The sequence below is a fragment of the Myodes glareolus genome, chromosome 4, assembly GCF_982192425.1.
Source record: "Myodes glareolus chromosome 4, mMyoGla1.1, whole genome shotgun sequence".
Lineage (NCBI taxonomy): Eukaryota > Metazoa > Chordata > Mammalia > Rodentia > Cricetidae > Myodes > Myodes glareolus.
The window spans coordinates 17,912,222-17,931,768 of record NC_142029.1 but is presented as its reverse complement, the minus strand read 5'-3'; the positions used below and the strand labels follow the sequence as shown (position 1 = coordinate 17,931,768).

Here is a 19,547-nt window from a genome sequence, read left to right as displayed (position 1 = left end):
TTAGTCTTATACGTTAGTTTAGATTGAATGGCCACACTATTTGAATTATTGCTTCTCCTAACCAAAGGTCTCTCTTGTTCTAATCTAATCTTTATCAAACTTGATGATATCCATAATATCAATCTTGATGTTTCCACAGCGTTTTCTCTGCTGTGGAAACAAAAGCAAAACCTCTTCAACAATGTAACACATATTCTGGCTTCCATTCTGAGACCAACACATCTTTGAAGTGTATGGGCTGATTTAATTCAGTAGTCCAATGTCTCTCCACAACTGTTATTCCTTTCTCATTAGCATTTTAAAATTTTAAAGTTAATAAAGCATTGTATAATCTACCTTTGGGGGGGTCTTTATTACCCCTTTCTGTCTATTAAGCATGTCTTTTAAAGTGCAATCAGAGCTTTTACAACTCTTTGTCCTGTAGGATTGTGTGGTATACCTATAGTATGTTTATGTTGTAATATGCAAAAAACTGTTTCATCTTACTAATCTTACTAGAGACATACACGTGATCATCGTCAGTCTTAGTTTACAAAGATATTCTCATATTGGCTATAACTCCTAATAAAATGTGTAATTACAGAGTTAACCGTTTCAGAACTCAAAGCAGTTGATCATTAAAACCCTGAATATGTATCTATAGCACATACTTTAATTTTCCAAACTCCGCAAAATGATACATATCCATTTGCTAACTTTTGCTTCTTTGGGTACCCTTTGGGTTATGTCCTGCAGGTAGCGGAGTTGGCTATATAAAGAACAAGTAGCACATGTCCTTATAATTTCCTTGGCTTTGTTGCCAAGTGGTAGAAAAATCTTTCTTCAACCCTTGCGAAAACCACGGTGTTTCTTATGAAATACTGAGGCTTTTGCACATTTCCTACCAATAGCTGATCAATTTCATCATTACCTTGTGTTAGAAGGCATGATAGTACCATATGGGATCTAATATGTGTTATATACAAGGGATGATTTCTATTTCTGATTATGTCTTGTAATTGAATAAATAACAAAGTTAATTCTGAATCATCTGGAATAAGTTCAGCAGTTTCAATATGTGAAGCAACTCTTTTTGCATATTGAGAGTCAGTAACTATATTAAGAGGGTCTGGAAAATCTAATAATACCATGAGAATATTGTTCCCCGTTCTTAACGTAGGAAAGACTTTTTAAAAAAAATAAATAAATAAACCCATTTTCTTCCTTAAGAATCTCCAAGAGTCTCATCAGATCTGATGCCTTTTCAGTTTGTCCACAGCAAAGACTATGACGATGGCAGACCTATGCAGGGTTGGGGGTAGAGGGGTAGCCGGCTACAGCGGTGTTGCCTGACTGTGTGTGTGTTGGTGTAGGGCAGCCAGGGTAGTGCTGGAATCTTAGGGGCTGCCACTATGCTGCCCAGGCGGGGCTGAGGGCAGCTTCAGCTGCTCACACATTGTCAGGGGCTGAGGGTGTGTGACAGTGGCGGCAGCAGTAAAGTCCAAGCAGGTTTGAGTGGTGGTCCTGGAGGGGGGTCCGGGGAAAGCTCACAAGCCATAGGGAGAGAGAGCGCACAAGTCGCCTGAAAAGTGGATACAGGGGACATGTGGGAGAAACCCTCATGGCAGGAAGTGAGGGCACAGGGTGTCTGATGACAGCCAGTGGTCAATGGCTGACTCTGTTGTCTGCAGAGCTGAGGGCAGCTGCCACTGCAGTGTTGGACGCCAGATTAAACTCTTGTGATTTAGAAAAAGCAGCGAGAGAGAGAGAGAGAGAGAGAGAGAGAGAGAGAGAAAGAAAGACATCAGGTGTCTTCCCAGACTGCTCTCTACCTTCTCTACCTTGTGCACTGAGGCAGGTGAGGCAGGGTCTCTTTCTTGGCCTAGGGTTCACTGCTTCAGTTAATCTACTTACTGCAGGGACGCGCTGTCCCTGGGGTTATAAACTGACTGCCATGTCAGCTTGGCTCTTACAGGGGTACCGAGGATCTGAATTCTGGTCCTCACACCTGCACCGCAAGCTCTTTACTCACTGGGCTGTCTCTCCAGCTCCTCTGTAGCTTAGGAAGACTCAGGCCGATAGATGTATCCTCCAGTTCTGTTCTTCCTTTTCAAAACCGTTTTTAGTTATTTTAGTTCCTTTATTCTAGGGTCACAAAAATCTCTGAAAAGCACCCCATCTCTACAAAAATTCCTTTTATATTTGAGCTTGGCCCATTTGGAAAGAAAGGATGTCTTTACAGTGTTAAATTGCTGAAATCATGGGTGTTGTATGACTGTCTACCTAGGCCATCTTTAACTGCTTTTATTGACATTTTATAATTTACAATGTACAATCCTTATAAAATTTTAAAATATATTGTATATTGTATATATATACACATATACATATATATGTGTGCATACATACACACACACACACACACACACACACACACACAATGCTGGTATGGTGACACATGTCTTTAATCCCAGCACTCAGGAGGCAAAACAATTGTTTTATATGCATGGGTATTTTCCTGGCATATACTTATGTATACCATGTGTGTCGTTGGTCCCTCTGGAGTCCAGAAGAGAGTGTGAGCTGCCATGCGGGTGCTTGGAATCACACCTGTGTCCTTTGGAAGAACAGCCAGCATTCATAACAGCAGAATCATCTCTCCAGACCCTGCACATTAAAAACAAAACCAAACCAAAAGACCCAACCTATTATTCCTCAGCTGTTTTTGTGTCTGGTGATGGATGCTATGGAGAAGGGTATTTGGGTTTGCACATTTAAACTTCAAATTCTTTGCTGCTAATGTGAAGAAATGGTTGGATTTTATCACTAAATTCACTTGCCTTTTGTGGTAGCTTTTATAGATTACATATGACCTTCTAAAAACACAGTAAGTCATTGACAAAGACAGACAGCTTTATCGCTTCCCTTTCAAACTATGTGTCATTTATTTCCCTTTATTATCTTTTTGTATCTCTAGTGTAACAAGAGAGGCAAGAGAAAGGACAGCGTAGGGTGTTTCCCTTCTGATTTTAGAAGGAATCTATTTTTCACCAGTAAGTATGTTATTATCTGTAGTTTTTGCTGGTAACATTTATGGGGCTGAGAAACTTCTATTGCTAGTTTGCTGGAAAGCTTTATCAGGAATAGAAGCTGGCTTTTGACAAATGATTTTTCTACCTCTTTAGAAATGAACTCTTTTTGGTGCTGTGCACTGGGGCAGGAACTGTGGCTGGGGAGGTCATTGGTCCTAGAGGGGATCCTACTGCTATTGTTTTGATTAATAGACATGTTGCCAAACTGCCTTCTAAGTAGTCATGGTTATGCCCTTAGATTAATGCTGCTCTCAGCCTTCACCAGAGAAGCTTCTTACTGCGGTGGGCAGTACTGATGCAAAGACTCCTAACTTGTCAAGCACCAGGAGAAATTGATGCTGCAGTGTTCAGGCTTAAACACAACCTCTCTATCACCCTCCAAGGCTCAGGGAACACAGCAGAAGAGTGAGGGGAAAGAATGTTAAAGCTCAGAGGATGGGGAGACGTGCAGCAAAAGGATGTGCGACAATGTGCACGATGTCACCATTGTGCTCGTGAACTCACCACGGGCCTGATTACCTGGACAGGGTGAGGCCAGTCAACACTTTCAAATGGAGAGCAGATAGGTCCATGAGGCTCCACCACTCTCTGAGGCACTATTGGCCACCGACAGAGAGTTAATGGTTTCTGGGGGAGGGTGTCTCGTTTTCTTTAGTGGCATAGCCACTGGTAAGTTTCCTATAGTCTGGTAAATAACCTTCCACCCATTCTTTAATGAGATGTGTGGGTTGAACATGAAAAGAAGACATGGAAGCTGAAGGGGGACTTTCTGGGAAGAAGAGTTTCAGCTGAGGTGGGGGGTGGGATGAGCAAGGGTAAGGGAGAGTCAGAATAACTGAGATTCATGGTATGTATTTATGTATGTATGCCTGCATGTATGAAATGGTCAAAGAATTTTAAAAAGTAAATGAAAAATAGAAATGAACATATTTTATTTAATGATTTTTAAAGCTCAATGTTGTTACTGGAATAAACCTCATTTCTTTCTTTCTTTTTTAGAGTTAAAACAATCCAAATGTTTTATTTAATAGTCACAGGTCATCATGGGCCAAGTGGTGGATACTCAGGACCCAGCAGGAAGGTCAACGCAACCTCCGAGCCGCCCTTTCTGACTGCAATAGGGTGAGCACATCTCCCTCTCAAACGGGACCTTTGATGTTTCGGATGATGGAGCGGCTGGTGTCATCCATAAATTCCACACGTACCTGTATGTCCCTGCGAACCGGTCCTGCCCATCACTTTGGTTACCCTAGCAAGCTTGATGGGCTGCACGCGACTTGTGTCCATGATGGCGGCGAGCAGGCAGAGAGTATAAACCTCATTTCTTTGTGATACAGTATTATCTCAAAATATTTGGGCTACTATAACAAAATATCTTACACTTGGCAGCATACAGTCACATTTACTTCTTACAGTTCTGGAGACTGGGAAATTCAAGAGCATGCAAACTTCAAATCCCTTACCTGGAGAGGGATCACTTTCTGGTTTCCAGAAAGTGTCTTCTCATTCTAACCTCACAGGGTTAGAGAAGGCACAAGGGCTTCACACTCTTGACCTCACCACTTACTGTAGGGTAAAAGAGCTAGCCAAAGAAACACACCCTGACCCTGGAAACAGAGCCAGTGAAAGAAACACACCCTGGCCCTGAAACCAGAGCCAAAAGGTTAAAAAATGTTCAGTGAAAGAAACACACTTTGTCCCTGAAACCAGAACTAAAGAAATATACTCTGCCCCTGACCAACTTAGCACAAAAAAACCAACCAATCCCTGAGGAGGAAAACCAATAAACCCTTGAGCATGAAACCAACCAATCCCTGACCTTGAAATCCAGTCCATCTCTGAGCTTGTCAAAGTTCAGGGATTGAAATCCGACCAATTCCCACCCTTGAAAATCTTCACCCTAGAAAAACTTCACCCCTAAGAAGTCCTATATAAGCCCTGTGCCTTTTTATTTGGGAGTTGCCTTTTTTTGTCCTGGCAGAGGCAGTCACTCTCCTGGATTCCTCCCTCCTAATAAATCTCTTGAATGAGTCTGGGAAACTCCCTTAGTGGAGTTGAGTAGAGAAGTAACAAGTTTTGCAGGAGCAAAGTGTTGCATTCCTGCATGGGGGTGGGCTGAAGTCGTGGGGGCATGCCCCCCCCAACAGAGAGAAGCAGAGAAGTAATAACTTTCACCAGAACAGAGAAGCAATGGTTATCTCTGCCGGGAAACTCTTAGCAGAGTGGAAAACCTGATCTGTAATGGTGTTACAGAGAGGAGCAGGATTGATACATTCCTACAGGGAAACCATCCCCCACCAGAACACAACTATAGGCATGGCCTGGCTCCTGACAGCCAGGATACCTTCTCTTCATAGTTATAGGCATCCAGGATCCCTACCTTCCCTCCATGGCTACAGGTATAGCCTGACTCCGGACAGCCAGGATGCCTTTACCTTCAGAGCTGTTAACACTTGTACTTTACTCTAACCCTATCTCTTAATTTCAGTAGATGAGTTTTAAAGGGATATTGTCATTCAAACCGTAGTTAGTAACCTTTGCAATACATTGCTAGGTTCAATTTCCTATAATTTTGTTCTTTGCTGACACTTTCTAGGGATGTTGGCTTGGTTGTTGTTTTTTCTTCTAATGTCTGTCTGACTTTCGTTTCTGTTGTCACACCTCCCTCACTGAATGAATTGGGAAGTATTCTGTTCTCTTTTAAATGTTCAAGGTTTGAAAACATTGAGCCGTAAAGCCACCCATATCTGAGATTTATTTTATGCCTGCAGGAATATTTTCAATAATTTTTAAATACACATTTAGGACTACCAGGCTGGAATTATAGCTCAGTGGTCTATGGCACTTCCCTTGAGAATCTGATACTCTGGGTTCTATCCACAGCACCACCAAGAACAAAAGGTACTTTAATCTTTTTCTGTAGGATCTGTAGTGATACCTCTTTCATTTCCTGAAGTTGGCATCTGCATCATCTATTTTTCTCTCTGATTTACCAATGTTACTGATCTTGTTAATAAATATTGTAGTTTTAAAATATTTATATATATATTTTTTATATGTGGCTATGAGAGTTTATGTGTACCATGTGTGTATCTGGCGTCTGCAGAGGCCAGAAGAGAGTGTTACATCCCCTGGAACTAGAGTTACAGATGGTTGTGAGCTGCCTGACATGGGTCTGGGTCCTCTGGAAGAACAGTAAGTGTGGTTAACTTCTGAGCCCTCTCTCAAACCCCAATATTGGAGTGTTTATTTCATTGAATTTTATTTTAGTTCAATTCAAAATAATTCTTTTTTGGAGGAGTCGTACTAATATTTTTGTTTAGTTTATTACTTAATTGTGTATATTTATGGGATATAATATGATAACCTACCAAATCAAAATATATCAAAATACTTTCTAATTTCTTTTGATTGCTTCTTTGTGTGCTATTTAGAAATGTGTTAGTTTCCAAGTGTTTGGAGGCTTTCAGAGATATTTGTTATTGATTTCAATTTCATTTCTTTGTGATCTCCAAACATACTTTGTATGGAATAATTAATTCAGAGTTATTGATGGGCTGAGTAGTAAAGCTTGTCTGTGATGCACATGATGCATGATTGAACACATGGTGTTCAGTTCCCAGTAATTCCCACTTCAGAGAAACATATCCTTCTTTAACTAAGCATGATAGTACATGTCTGTAATCCAAATACTCAGGGGCCGAGGCAGGAAGATCATGTATTTGAGGCCAGCTTGGGATACACGATAAGATAGACTTCAAAATAATGCAGGAGGGGTTTGGAGATGTGGCTTAGTGGTAGAGTTCTTCCTGCTCTTGAAGAGGACCCATCTTCTGTTCCTAACACCTACTTCAAGCAGTCTTGTAGCCACCTGCAACTCCAGCTCCAGGGCATCTGACGCCTTCTTTTGGCTTCGGCTGGTACTCCCACATGTGAGTGTACACACGTGTGCATGAGCATACACACAGACACACACACACACATAATAAAATAATAAAAATATCTTTTTAAAAAGCAAGAAAATCAGGAACTCAAGACCAGCCTGGACAAATGAAAAAAAAATAACAATAAAGTTATTGAGCCTAGTCTTATGGCTGGAACACGATCTTTCTTAGCAAATGTTCCATGCCCACCAGAGAACAGTATATACGTTAGTGGTGTTGCATGGAATCTTCTAGAAATCTCAATGGAGTCAAACTTGTTTCATGAACTTTGAATTTATTATTAAAGTCCAACATACTTAGAAATTCTCTCTTCTCTCTCTCTCTCTCTCTCTCTCTCTCTCTCTCTCTCTCTGTGTGTGTGTGTGTGTGTGTGTGTGTCTGTCTGTCTGTTTGTTTTTGAGATAGGGTTTCTCTGTGTACCCCTGACTATCCTGGAACAAGATAGGAATTTTGTTTCTTCATCAACATGAAATTATGTTACCAGGACTGTTTTTCACTCTAAAATCCAGTTTTTCTGTCCCTGGGCTTCTTGTGATGAGACTTTGCCTGCATAGTGATTTGAATAGTGTCTACCTCTCCAAATGTAATCTTATTTGGAAATAGGGTCTTTGCAGATGTGAAAGCAATGATTGAAAAGTGAAGATAGGGTTGACCTAGAGTCCACTGTGAGTACCCATAAAAGACAGAAAATGACAGTAGAGACATGGAACAACATGGAATGGTGGGGGCACATACTGAAGCCATGCTGCTACTAGCTAAAGGAGCTACAACAGACACCGGGAAAGCCAATGGCAAGGGCTTCCTCAGAGCCCTTAGAGAAGTCATGACCCTTGACTTCAGGCTTCCAGTTTCCAGAATTTTGAGAGAAAAAAACCTCATGTTTTAAAATTTGAGGTAGTTTGTTATGGCAGCCCCGGACATCTGATATAGCCTGGTGTACTTTTTACTATCTGTATTGCCATTCTGTGAGATAAAGCCAAAAGGATACATACAAATGTGTACTGCTTAACAAGGAGGGCGTATTCTGGGGAAAGTATGCCTAGGTAATTCTGTCGTTGTTTAAATATCATCAAGTACAAGAACACTTTCATGGACCTAGATGGTAGCTGTCAGTCACCAAAGTGGCCTCTTGGCTTCATCAGCGACCCAGTAAACACTAGATGTAGAAGGCTACTGCCAGTGCAACATGGCACTCTGCTTTACAGTAAGCTGGTGTGTGTGTGTGTGTGTGTGTGTGTGTGTGTGTGTGTGTGTATTCTAAAACAACGGTGGGAAGCATAGCATAGTAAACACATGAACCAGGGCCATAATGGTTTATTATCGTCATTAAATGTGATGTGTTGTACATAATTGTGAGTGCAAGGCTTTTATAAGAGCAAAGCAGTAGATGTGTTTACAACAGGATCACCTCAAATGCGGGAGCAATGTGCTGTGCCTGCAGAGAGGTAGGAAGTAAGCTCCTTCCTTCTTTGCTTTTTTTATTCTAAGCAAGCCTCAACTCCTTGGAGGATTCCTGTCCACACCGGAGAGGGGCAGATCTCCCTTTACTCAGTGAACTGATTCAAATGCCAGGTTCTTCCAGCAATAGGACACAGACACCCCAGGAAACAATGGCATCCTTATCTGTCGCTTCATCCAATCAAGTTGACACCTGAGAGTAACCACACACCACCCTTTCCTTTCTTGTATCTTCATATTTAAAGTAGGTTTCTTGCTGGCAGCCTGTACTTGCAGGTTGATTTTCCCAGTCAGACAGTTGCTGTCTTTTGTGAGAGAAGTTAGACCATATACGTTTAATATGATTTTTCTCATATGATTAGACTAAAATTGAGCACCTTCTTGTTTGTCTTCTATGCTTCTGTTTCCTGACTTATTTTCCACTAATTTTGTATTTTTGTGACATTTGTGATTGTCATAATTAGGGTTTCTGTTGCTGTGAAGAGACACCATGACCATGGCAACTCATAAAGGAAAGCATTTAATTGGGTGGCTTGCAGTTCAGAGATTCAATCCATTATCATCACGATGGACTATGGCGGCATGCAGGCAGACAGTGCTAGAGAGTAGCTAGAGAGGTCGAAAGGTTTACTTCTTGCAGAGGCAACAGGAAGTGGTCTGAGACACTGCGTGTGGCTTTAGCATATATGATACCTCAAAGTCTACAGCCACAGTGACACACTTCCTGCAACAAGGCCACACCCACTCCAACAAAACCACACCTCGAAATAGTGTCACTCTCTTTGGGGGCCGTTTTCTTTCCAAGCCAATACAGTGATTATTAGGTGTATTATTATCTAAGTGACTATAAAGAAGTATGCAGTACGTATTTTATAACATTTTGGAGACTTTTATTTATGTGTATGTATGTATGTCTCTTTGTGTGTATGTACTTGTATTTAGGAGCCAAAGAGACCAGCAGAAGAGGGTGTCAGATCTCCTGGGACTGGAGTTGCAGACAGCTGTGTATTGTCCAGTGTGGGTGTTGGGAACTGAACCCAGGACCTCTGCAAGGCCAGTGTTCTCTTAGCCACTGAGTCACATCTCCAGCCCCTACAGTATACATTTTAACTGTCACCTTCTTCCTTTGACTGAGAGCATGCCACTTCCTGTATAACAAGAATCAATGGTATTCTTTCATGTCTCCTTCTCCTCAATACATTCTCATTAGATTTGCTTTAAATTCAAAGTCTCCCCTGGTGCACTTGGCCTATAATCTCACTTCTCATAAGGCTGGCCTAGGAAATTATTAGTTCAAGGCCTGCATGGGCTGGAGAGATGGTTGAAAGACAACTTGGTCAACTTAGTGAGTAATTGACTCAAAAAGTAGAAAACATCCTGGAGATAAAGTTCAGTGGCAGAGCGCTTGCCTAGCATCTGTGAGGCCCTGGGTTTAATCCCCATTATGGAAAAAAGGGAAAAGAAAAGCCATATATAACTATGATTTCAATGTTCTGTAAGCCTTTTGAGTATATTTGCATCAGATATTGTTTTTCTTTTGTCCAAAACATTAAAACATTCCTTGTGGCCTGATTGTAATACATTTGATTTTTAAAGTAATCATAATTCTATCTTGTGTGTGTGTGTGTGTGTGTGTGTGTGTGTGCGCGCGCACGCGCATGTGTGTTCATTGCCCATGTGTGGAAGTCAGAGGACAACTTTCTTGTGTCAGTTCTTTCTTCCCATCATACGTGTTCTGGGGAATACATGGTCAGATTGGCAGCCAGCACCTTTACCCTCCGAGCCATCTTACTGACCACACACTTTTAAAAAATTCCTTTAGTTTCTATGTATTGTTTCATTCCCCACCCCTCACCCCATGTGTGTATGTGGTATGTGGTATGTGAGGGCATGTGCATACACAGATAAAGGCCAGAGGTCCACATTAGAGATCTTCCTGCATTGTTTTCTACTTTACTGTTTTGAACTAGGACCACTCGCTTAGCCCAGGGCTCACTGTCTGGATAGGCCGGCTGGTCAGGAGCTCCTAGAGTTTGTCTGTTTTACACCCCTTCTTAGCATGGTAGTCACAGATACAAGATTATAACCTTGACTTTTACACAGGGGTTCTGGGAATTAAAACTCAGGTTCTCATGTTTGTACAGGGAACACTTTACCCACTGAATCATGTCCATAGCCCTCATCTCCATTAAAACAAACAAACAAATTTGCTGGGCATCAAAGTTTTAATTTAGCTAAATGTGGCACAAGGAGGCTAAGGCAGGAGGATGTGGTGTAGGAGAGTCTTCTTTCTATGTGTTGCTTTCATTGGTTGAATAAAGAAAACTGCCTTGGCCTTTTGATAAGGCAAAACTTAGATAGGCGGGGTAGACAGAACAACATGCTGGGAGAAAGGAGGCAGAGACAGAGAGCTGCCTGCCATGAAGCTGCCAGGTCAGACATGCTGAATCTTTCCTGGTAAGTCACGAGCTCGTGGTGACATACAGATTATTAGAAATGGATTGAATCAAGATGTAAGAGTTAGCCAATAAGAGGCTAGAACTAATGGGCCAGGCAGTGTTTAAATGAATACAATTTGTGTGTTGTTATTTCAGGGTATAAGCTAGCCGGGCAGCCGGGAGCCAGGTGGGATGAGCGGCCCGCTCTTCATTACTATAAGGATGGAAAGTTCCAGGCTGGTGTACTAGGAAGTTCAAGGTCAGCTTGCACCACCAAGCAGGACCACCTCCCCCTCCTCTCTCTTCTGAGGTTACTCACTGCTCACTGTGCACTGACAGCTATCTTCAGCTCTTTCCTACCTTCCATGTCTCTACTGAGCATGCTCTGTCCCTTTCATTTAAATTGTTGTTAGTTTTTGAAAGTTCAGTACATTGCATTTTGATAATATTCTCTACTCCACAACTCTTACCCCCAGCTAGGTGAGTTTGTGCCCCCCGAATATTCTGAGGTGAGTGGTTTTCCACTACAGTGTGGTCATTCAACAGGGCTGTCCTTAGAGAAAACTGTCTCTCCCGCTCCCCACAGCTAACAGTTGATAGTAGTTGCATGACTGGGGGGTGGGAGCTCATGTTGCATTCAGTCTCCGTGCTGGGATTTGGTCTGACTGGGCTAGTATAGGTCTAATGCATACTGTCACTGCTCTTTGAGCTCATATCTGCAGCTGTCCTTCTGTATCCAAACATACTGGTTCCTTGTAGCCATCCATCACCTCTGACTTTTATATTCTTTTATTTATTTGTCAAGACAGGGTTTCTTTGTAACTTTGGAGCCTGTTCTGGAACTCACACTATAGACCAGGCTGGCCTCAAACTCACAAAGATCCACCTGTCTCTGCCTCCCAAGTGCTGGGATTAAAGGCATATGCCACCACCGTCTGGCTGGCTTTTGCATTCTTTCTGCCCCCCTCCTATGCAATGGTGCTTGAGTCTTGGGAGTAGAATGTGCCAATTGGGCCGAGCATTCTATAGTCTCTTATTCTCTGCACCTTGGTCAGAGGTGGGTCTCTGTGTCAATAACCATCTACTGCATATAAAAATTTCTCTGAAGAGGGTTAAGAGACTAATCTATGGATATGACAATATATCATTAAGAGTTGATTTAATACTATGTCCATTTGGCAGAGTAATAGTGGTAGGCTTTCCCTTAGCGCCTATGACCTGTCTAGATATAGGTTATTAGTCCTATAATGGTGCCATTTATGGGTTTCATCTTGTGGAGGAGATTTTAAATCCAATCAGAGAGTGGTTGGTTGCTCCCATGATGTTCATACCATTCACTACTGGACCAGAAGGCACGCCTTGCTAGACCAGTCATGACTGTAGCTCTATGGATCCTGACTGGGTCTGACTGAGGATTACTTTTCTCCTCTGGTACTATGCATAGAAAGCTAGCCAGTAGGTAGGAACTGGTCAGTACCGACTTCATTTCTCCATGCTGTATGATGTTGAGTATGTGATGTCTTCAGCAACAGGATCTCACTGTCAAGTTCTGGAGGGTAATAAGAGCACTGGCCGTAGTCTACAATGTTTGGGGTCTTTAAGTTTCTTGAACATACATTTGGAATGCAGAAAATTTTTGTTTTAATGTTCTTATTCACTAATTCAATTAACTCATTTTTGAGTCAGTTTCAACTGATAGTTTTTATCCTTGTATAAGTATTTTTAAATATCAGATTTTTTTTTCTTATTTTCCAACTTTCTCTTAGTTATATTTTTTACTCTATAGGTGTCTAGAACCTTTTTCTATACAAATTAGCCCAGCCATGATGGAAATCAGTATTTAGGTTCCTCAAATAATCTAAAATAGACATAACATGTGTCCCAGTTGTACAATTCCTGATGATTCATGTGAAGTATGTTAATCCCAGAACGCACAAATATTTGCATATTGTTATTTATTGTACTGCTATGCACAATGGCTAAGTTGTGTAGGTGACCTAGACATCCATCAACAGAGAAATGGATGAAGAAAATAAGACATATATACACAATGGAATTTATAAAGAATTTCCTGTGGTTATCGTGTATCTCTCTCTCTCTCTCTCTCTCTCTCTCTCTGTGTGTGTGTGTGTGTGTGTGTGTGTGTGCCTGCTTACATGTACATGGACAAATGTGGTGATGGAATTTTATTTAGCCATAAAAAGAATAAAATGATGTCTTTTCAGGACAATGAAGTCAGTCTCAGACAAATATCACATTTTCTCTCCTTCGTGGATCCTAAACTTTATGTAGATGCATAAAACCATGTATGCATATATGACACGGAACTAGAAGTGATACTCAGGGGGCAAAGGTGGCTAATACGATGGGAAGACTGGGCATATGTGGAACACGGTTGAAGAACCTTATATGCTTATCTGAAAGTGTCCTTATGAAACCCAGGACTGGAAAACACACGTGTACCAAAAAAAATCTCAAGACTTGAGACTTATTCTGGGACGGCAACTTGGAAATAGTTCGATGTTTTCAGATCTCCCTTTTAAACTTTGTCAGATTTAATGAGAACAGACTTTATCCTGGGGCTAACTTTGCCCCACAGACTCTGTAAAGCCATTCTGGGTGCTTTACCCAGTGGCTCATACATTCTGAGATTTTCCCAGTCCGACTGTGGAAAAGAAGAACCATTGGCAGCCTCGCGTGAGCCCTGGGGGCTTTCCCTCTCGCCTCTGCTCTCCAGGCCTTTCTTTGTCTCTGTACGCGCACACAGGTACTGACCGGAAATGCATGTCTGCGGCTCCCTTGGCCTCTTCAGGCTAGAGGGTAGCTGGAAGCTCACTTTGGACCCTTCTGTGACAGCTTTCTATTGCTATGATGAAAGTGATTCACTTATAAAAAACAAAATCCTATTTCAGCTCCTAGTTTTGGAGATGCCAGTCTACAATCAATGGAATCCAGTATTTTGGGGGCTTATAGTAAGGCAACACATGAAGGTGGGAGCATGAGGCACAGCCAAACCTTTACCGCATTGCCAGAGAGCCAAAAGAGAGGAGGGGGAAGGGGCCAAAGCCTAGCAGCGCTCTTCCTGGGTCTGCTTCAGTGACTTGCCCCCCCACCCTTTCCACCATGCCTCACCTCTTAAGGTTCCTCTGTGTCCCACGAGAGCTTCTCTGGGCCTTTGGGAATATTTAAGATTTAAACAGTAACACCCTCCATATTTGTCTGCTCTTCTTCATCCACCATCTCTGGGTTTCCCAAGAAATGTCATCTGCTTAGACCATTCGCTTAGTTCAGCAAGAGGCCTGTGGATGATGACGGGCGGTTCTGCTCTTAGAGTCTAACATCTCAGGATTCAGATCGATTGTGCCTCGGTTTCCTTATGTGAGCAAGAGGGGGAAATGGTGGCTTGCTTTAGGTAAGATTCATGGAGAAACTTGATTAGCACCAGGTAATGAGGTTTAGACTATAATTCAATGGCTGCATGACCAAATGAGTACCAGCGGGTCTATGGTTTTTACATTGTCTCAGAAGCCTTTGTTGTCTGCTCCCGCTTAGTTCCTGGGGCAGAACCCACCGTCACTTTTGAACTCTGTGGGAGGGAGAGAGGGATGGCCAGCTCTACATTTCTCACACCAACCGAGGGGAGCAGTCATGTGGAGAATGTCCAATAGCACATACTAGAAACATCATGGACATTTGGCTGCATGAAGCATTATAATGATCTTTTCTTTGCGGCAGATTGACTTTACTAATTAGGTTGGGTTGGAGCCAATGTTAAATACAGTTTGCATGCACAGACGCAACCAATTGGCAGAAGCAGGGAACTCAGACATTTTAGGTATTGGAACGGGCTAGCTATGATGAAAGCTTTGCCTCAGATAATCCTTCCTCTCTCCTTGGCCTCCCTGTTCACGAGCTCTTTAAATATTGAGATATTAACCCTTCATCGGATTTGCTGCAGACATACCCCCCATTTGTTGTTCAGTTGCTGCAGGCGGAATTTTGCATTTTGTGGGTAAACCTGGATCATTCCATTTATAATTTTCCCACTGCCTCGAGGCCAGGCAAAACCCTACCCAGCGACGGGATAAATGTTCACTTTTATTTTATTCATATTTTAAACATTCAGTTTCTGATTTGATTTAGAATTTATTTAGATTTTGATATGTAGTATAAGGTGGAAGAGTGTGGAAACGTATGTGTGTGTTGTGTTTATGTGTGTGCATGTGTGTGTGTTGTGTATGCATGCATATGTGTTGTGTGTGCATGCATGTGTGTTGTGTGTGCATGTGTATCCATGTGTGTATGTGTTGTGTGTGTGCACACATGCACTCATCCCTGCATGCTATGGTGGAAGTCAGAGGATGACGTTGTCCTCTTGTATTATTGTCCTGACTTTCCTGAGATAAGAACTCTCACTGAACCCAACTTCACTGTTTCAGGTAGCCTAGCTGTCCAGCAAGCCCCAGGGTTCTGTCCGGCTCCACTCCTCAGCACTGGGGTTATACATGTAGTAAGTTACTAGAAGTTTCTGAATCTAGACCTCTTTATCTGTGTTCTGGAGGTCCAGTGCTTCACTTGCAAGGACAAGAAAATGTAGAGATCAAATGATTTGATGTTCCAAAAATTACCAACTATGGGACTGGAGAGACAGCTCAGGGTTTAAGAATACGCAGGTTCAATTCCCAGTCTAGGTTAAGACATTTCTAGTAATTGAAGGCCATGAAGCCAATGAAGAACAGATTTCAACCTGAGACAGTTGACTTCAAATCTCGTGTTGACTTCAAATCTTGTGTCCCATCTACTTCACTATATTTTTCCTACCACCTTTCCAAATCAGCAGGGAGACCTGAAATGCTTAAAAGCTTGTGCACAGAATTGAAAACTGTCTTGGAAATTTATAGTAGTTGTATCTGGGAGTGGGGGAGGATGATGGGTTTCCTGTTTTGTGTTTCTATGGCAGAGCACCCGAGGCTGGTATGTAGCAGGAGGTTTGTTTGTTTCCGTAGACTGTGTGTGGCATGCTGCCTTGGCAGGGCTCTCCTTGGTCATGTCTCATGTCACACGCTAGAGAAGCAGAGAGGGACGTGACAGCACACAGACAGGCCAGCTATGGCACCTGGCCTTGTATCACTCTGCTCTCATAAGAACAGACTACTCTTGCGAGGCGGAACCCAATCCATGAGGCTGCTGCAAACCTATCCCCAAGAGTGGAGTTGAGACCACGATGAGCGATCTAGGTGGAAAACCAGGAACCAATTGCCAGAACCACCCAACTGAGGTTTCAGGCATTAGACAGCAGATTAATATTTGCCCCTTCCTTTGACAGCTAAAGCAACGGCTACGTGAGGAGGCGTTTTTCTGATGGGCTCCCTCTCACATCCTCCTCAGAACTGGCAAGGGAGCGAGTGAGAGAACTTGGGCAGGAGAGAAAGGAAGTGTGGGCCTGAGCAGAGAGCAGCTGGCAGCAGATAAGAAGCAGAAAAAGGTTTTTATCTGTGTCAGAAGAAGTGATCTGCTTTGGAAGGAGGCCTTTTCTTCAGGACGGTAGAGAAGCTTCAGTATGTGGCCTTTCCTCTCGGCCTGCAGTGGCCATGACACTAGATGGTCATTTCTTTTTGCCTAAAGACTTTTGAATTCTGGGGCTAAGGAGATGGCTCAGTCTATAAAGTGTTTGCCATGCAAATGCAAGGATCAGGGTTTGGATTCCTAACCCCTCATAAAAGTGGGGCACTCTCATCCCAGTGCTGGGGGTGGGGTGCTTAGAGGCAGGAGGATCCCAGGAACTCACTAGCCAGTTAGTCTTGCTGAACAGGTGAGCTCCTGGATCACTGAGACCCTGTCTCCAAAAATAAGGTTGAGAATGATAGAGGACACTCAATTTCAATCATTACTCACACAAGCACCTGCTTGCATGCACGTGCATGCTCTCTCTCTCTCTCTCTCTCTCTCACACACACACACACACACACACACACACACACTACACACACACACACATACATGCACATATATGCACATACATGCACACACACACTTCTTGAATTTCATAGTGATTGATTCTGACTTTATTATTATTATTATTGTTATTGGTTTTTAGAGACAGGGTTTCTCTGTGCATCAGCCCGACTATCTTGGAATTCAATTGGTAGATCAGGCTGGCCTCCAACTCACAGAGATTCTCCTGCCTTTGCTTCCCAAGTTCTGGGGTTGAGGGCATGTGCCACCGCTACCCGGCGATGCTGACATGTTTTAATCAGGAAGAAGAAATAATCTTCACTGATGGTACACACGGCAGGAGGGATGCTTGAGAGAGCGTACAGAATGGGCATAACCTGACTATTGTCCCCTTGGTGTCCTTCGGCATGAACCTCAGTCACTCACGTGACCAAGGGGAGCCTCAGACAAAGGGAAAGCACTTTCATCCTTGGGGTTTGGTGGCTGCAGGATGATTTCCTCAGTGTTCAGAGCATGAGAAACAAGTCTGCATTCTGCCCTGAGAACCGGTCCCTCCATGATTGCATCCATGTGTGCTTCAGAGCTTCCGTCTTCTGCTTCGTATTCATTTACACTTTACACTTCAAAAGACTGTTTTGTAAGAGCTGCTCAGAGCACAAGAAGTCTCATGAGTTTTTCTTTTAAATGAGCCAGCAACTTTCCAAGAATCAGGAAGCTGAAAGTTGCCAAGAATAAATAAATCAACTCCAGAAGGTTCAAGTTTGGTTTTAAAACTCTGTAAGATTTTAAATAGGTTCTATATCTGGCTTAACTCCATGTCCTTATCTCAGACATCAAACACAGGATGGAATATTGCTCTTGCCATGCAACTTTCTTTGTAAGTATTGGATTTAATAATAATAATTTTTATAATGATTAATTCAAAAGTCTGAGCAAAAAGCCTTCCCGCCAAGATGTCGGTAGAAATAGAGGTACATTAGCATGCTTTTACCTGAAAATTAGGTGGCTGCTGGCTCATTCTGTTAGTGAACATGCTAGACAGACTAATCTTTGTGGGCCTCAGTTTCTTTCTCTAGAAAATGAGGGAATGGCTCCAGAAGGACTCTAAAATTCTGTAATAAAATTTCCCAAAGACTGTGGAAGCAAGGGACTTGAGGATTTAGTATTGTTGATCAAGATTTAATTAGTTGGTTGTGTTCATGTTCAACACTGAAGGATTTTGAAAAAGTGAAAGTAGGTTAGTGACAGACTCCATCCAAAGAAAACATGAGGTTGGAGATATGGCTTAATGGGTAAAGGTGCTGGCCACAAAGCTTGACAGCCCGAGTCTGACCCTTGGGAGAACCAACTCCCACCAACTGTCTTCTGAACTCCACACACATGCCACGGCATATGCCTTTACATACACATGTACATGTGTGTATACACATACACTCTAAACAAATGTAATACAAAAATAAATGTAATAAAAATGTAGAAAAGAGAGAAAATACATGTGGTTGAAAACAATCAAGAAAGATGTTAATAGAAGTTGATCTTTCACCCGGATACCTTTTACCAGGTCAAAGCCCCGTGCCCTCACTGCTAAGGGAATCAGCTGCTGGCGCCTCACGCCTGCCCTCTTTCTAGTTTACCCTTGACTGACGGAAGCTGCAGGTGTGGGCATTGTAAGTTCCATTTCCGGTCTCTGGAGGCATTGTGCCAACGACTACTGGGTGATGGCCCACTGGCCCAGTCCTCTTGTCTCTCAGCACCATGAGCTGTGGCTAGATTTCTCCTCACACCCTCCCTGAGCTTCCTAAGTGTTCTACTTCCTTCCAAAGAGCACTTGCCCAAGAACCTCACCTGAGTCTCTTTCTGTTTGGGGGGGGGAGGGGACAGGGGGAGGAACAAGTCGTATGAGTAACCCTTTGGTACTGTGAGAAGCATCCCAACTGGGCTCAGGTGTTCCAATATTCTGGGTGGCCCCAACTATGAATTGACAGGGGTGCAGGAAACGGGGCCACCAGGGACACAGAACTCTACTGCTTGGGTAGAAATTTCCTTCTTTCGCCGGCTCAGCAGCGATCCAGGGACCATTAATTACCGTGACAGCGCTGGGTCAGACAGCAGCCTTGCTCAGCCCGTTTGGTTCTTGCAAGAGCCTAACAGAGCTGGACTTGGCAGGTGCTGAGGCTTCAGCAGCAAACTGAGAAGGGGTGGGGATGAGGCAGGGGGTGAGCAGCTTCCCCAGGAGGCACGGGAATCCAGGATTTGAAGGGAAAAACAACCACGTTCACCCACCATCACAGAAGACGTACTGAAAGGAGAGAGCACGGATTCCAAACCCTGCTAGACTCGTCTGGTTTTGAAATGGGGAGACACTGGGGGAAGCATCCAGATGGAAAAGAGCTGATTTAAATAACCGTGCTCTTTTTATGGTTATGGTAGTTGTTCTTTCCCCATGAAACGATACCAAAGTAAAATTCCAACCTGCGGCGGAGTTGCGGGTCTGAAGCTCCACACTGGGAATTGAAATTAGGTCCCCTGGGACTTGGGGCCAGGGTCTGGTTTTCTCCTACTTGAAGCTGCAGATCTCCTATGAGCTCACTCAAGCACTTTTCTAGATGGACTTCCTTTTCTAGAGTCTCTTGGTGGCATACATGACCAGAGGGGGCTCCCTCAGGGGAAGGCAGCAGGTC

At 43.0% G+C, this 19,547-nt stretch overlaps 1 pseudogene; it reads right to left on the bottom strand.

Annotated features, from left to right (window-relative positions):
• Positions 1-4,153: 4,153 nt before the first annotated feature.
• Positions 4,154-4,358, bottom strand: LOC125393747 (small ribosomal subunit protein eS28 pseudogene; annotated as a pseudogene).
• Between the last annotated feature and the right edge of the window lie 15,189 nt (positions 4,359-19,547).